The following is a 3,565-nucleotide window of genomic DNA, read 5'->3' as shown; positions in this document are numbered from 1 at the left end:
TCGCAAAGAGTTGGACATGACTGAGCGACTGATCTGATCTGATCTGATTCTGTTGTTACTCTTTGTTCAATATTTTATCAAGCAAAGGAAAGGGCATAAGAATAAAATCTCTTAAATTTACATTTTAAGAGATCATAATGAATATGTATTGCTTTAACAACAAAGAAATGTTATAGGCAAAATATTGACTAGTTTTTAAATTAAAAGATCAAAATAAAATATTATTATCTGTATGATTATAAAGGTTATGTTTATTTAATTAATTTTCCCTTTATTTTTCAGTTATATTTAACTATATAAGTGTGATTTTCCTACTCTGCTCAGAATTCAAGTTCACAATTGATTAGAGAATTTCCATCAAAACGTACACTTCTCTCAGTCATTGGGCCAAAGGAAATCCTATTTTCTTTTATTTTCTAAGAGTCACTTAAGTATCTATAGTGTTTACCCTTCTTCTTGGTATTCCAGGAAGAGAATAAAGAATCATGGGAATCATCAGTAATGCTTGAATTAAAAAGCACAAATGAACACTTACAAAAAATCATATGGACACAAATATTCTCACAGGTGACCAAAAAATTCTGAGGCAAGTAACAAGTACATATTGCCATTGAACTGGAAAAAAGAAAGCATCAGTTTAATATAATAAGCTAATGTCATTTTTCTGTTGTTGCAATGTATATTCTGAGGCTATAAGCAGTATCCTACTGCTTATTGAGAAATTTCTCAAAGGACTATTGCTTAAGTAGGTTATACAGACATTTTTGGCATCCTTTCCAGCCTTATTTTGGGAGAAGGAAACGGCAACCCATTCCGGTATTCTTGCTGGAGAATTCCAAGAACAGAGGAGTTTGGTAGGCTGCCATCTATGGGGTCGCACAGAGTTGGACATGACTGAAGCGACTTAGCAGCAGCAGCAGCAGCCAGCCTTATATCACACAGCTTTTGCCTAAGAGCATCCTGAGTTTGTTCAGACTTTTCATATCTCCCCTATATAGGCCATTCCTGGTATTACTGGTATAATTATATATATTACATATATATATACACACATACACACAATATTATATATATTACATGTATATATATACACACATACACATATACATAAAAGTGCTGTGAGATTCCAGAGAGGAGAGATTAGTTCTAATAGAAAGAACTTAAAAAGGCATTATAGAAGATGTAATATTTGATCCAAATGCTGAAGAAGTTCTTGAATTTACTAAATTTTGATGGGAGAAGTTAGAGAAAGAGCATTCCTATTAAAGGTGAGAAAACTGGTCAAGAAATAGTGTAGTGAAAGTCTGGAAATAGCAGGAAATAGCAGATAGTCCAATTTGTCTAGATGACAGGATATGTCCAAGGAAAATGTCTAGAGATTTTCATATATTTATTCAGGCTTCCCTGTTGGTTCAGACAATAAAGAATCTGCCTGCAGTACAGGAGATATGGGTTCAATCCCTGGGTTAGGAAGATCCCCTGTAGAAGGGAATGGTTACCCACTCCAGTATTCTTGCCTGGAGAATTCCATGGAGAGAGGAGCCTGGCAGACTACAGTCCATGGAGTCGCAAAGAGTCAGTCTGGGCCACCATTAGGAAAAGGCAGATAGTCCAGTTTGTATAGATTACATGATATGTCCAAGGGAAATGTCTGGAGGTAAGACAGATATTTACTGGCCTTTGGTAATTTGTGAAGAAATTGGATTTTATTTTTAAGTAATTTATTATTTTTATTTATTTATTTATTTTTACTTTACAGTATTGTATTGGTTTTGCCACACATCGACATGAATCTGCCACAGGTGTACACGTGTTCCCCATCCTGAACTCCTCTCCCACCTCCCTCCCCATTCCATTCCTCTGGGTCATCCCAGTGCACCAACCCCGAGCATCCTGTATCATGCGTTGAACCTGGACTGGTGATTCATTTCACATATGATAATATACATGTTTCAATGCCATTCTCCCAAATTATTTTTAAGTGATTTAAAGCCCAAAGAAACAAAAGACCTATATATAGAAAACTATAAAACACTGGTAAAAGAAATCAAAGAGGACACAAACGGAGAAATATACCATGTTCATGGAACAGAAGAATCAATATAGTGAAAATGAGTATACTATCCAAAATGATCTATAAATTCAATACAATCCCTATCAAGCTACCAATGATATTTTTCAGAGAACTAGAGCAAATAATTTTACAATTTGTATGGAAATACAAAAAACCTTGAATAGCCAAAGAAATCTTGAGAAAGAAGAATGGAACTGGAAGAATCAACCTGCCTGACCTCAGTCTCTATTACAAAGCCATATTCATCAAGACAGTATGGTACTGACACAAAGACAGAAATATAGATCAATGGAACAAAATAGAAAGCCCAGAGATAAACACACACACCTATGGACACCTTATCTTTGACAAAGGAGGCAAGAATATACAATGGAGAAAAGAAAATCTCTTTTAACAAGTGGTGCTGGGAAAACTGGTCAACCACTTGTAAAAGAATGAAACTAGAACACTGTCTAACATCATACACAAAAATGAACTCAAAATGGATGAAAGATCTAAATGTAAGACCAGAAACTATTAAGCTCCTAGAGGAAAACATAGGCAAAACACTCTCCGACATAAACCACAACAGGATCCTCTATGACCCACCTCCCAGAATATTGGAAATAAAAGCAAAAATAAACAAATGGGACCTAATTAAAATTAAAAGCTTCTGCACAACAAAGGAAACTATTAGCAAGGTGAAAAGACAGCCTTCAGAATGGGAGAAAATAATAGCAAATGAAGCAATGGACAAATAATTAATCTCAGAAATATATAAGCAACTCCTGCAGCTCAATTCCAGAAAAATAAAAGACCCAATCAAAAAGTGGGCCAACGAACTAAACAGACACTTCTCCAAAGAAGACATACAGATGGCTAACAAACACATGAAAAGATGCTCAGCATCACTCATTATCAGGTCAGATCAGATCACATTAGTCGCTCAGTTGTGTCTGACTCTTTGCGATCCCATGAATTGCAGCATGCCAGGCCTCCCTGTCCATCACCAACTCCCGGAGTTGGTGTCATTATCAGAGACATGCAAATCAAAACCACAATGAGGTACCATTTCACAACTCAGAATGGCTGCTATCCAAAAGTCTACAAGCAATAAATGCTTAAAAGGGTGTGGAGAAAAGGGACCCTCTTACACTTTGGTGGGAATGCAAACTAGTACAGCCTCTATGGAGAACAGTGTGGAGATTCCTTAAAAAACTGGAAATAGAACTGCCTTATGACTCAGCAATCCAACTGCTGGGCATATACACAAACCAGAATTGAAAGAGACACATGTACCTCAATGTTCATCGCAGCACTGTTTATAATAGCAAGGACATGGAAGCAACCTAGATGTCCATCAGCAGATGAATGGATAAGTAATCTGTGGTACATATACACAATGGAATATTCAGTTCAGTTCAGTCACTTAGTCGTGTCTGACTCTTTGTGACCCCATGAATCGCAGCACGCCAGGCCTCCCTGTCCATCACCAACTCCCAGAGTTCACTC

The sequence above is a fragment of the Bison bison genome, unplaced genomic scaffold (assembly GCF_000754665.1).
Source record: "Bison bison bison isolate TAMUID 2011002044 unplaced genomic scaffold, Bison_UMD1.0 scf7180017864535, whole genome shotgun sequence".
In the NCBI taxonomy this organism is placed as follows: domain Eukaryota; kingdom Metazoa; phylum Chordata; class Mammalia; order Artiodactyla; family Bovidae; genus Bison; species Bison bison.
Note: the sequence above shows the minus strand (reverse complement) of the source record.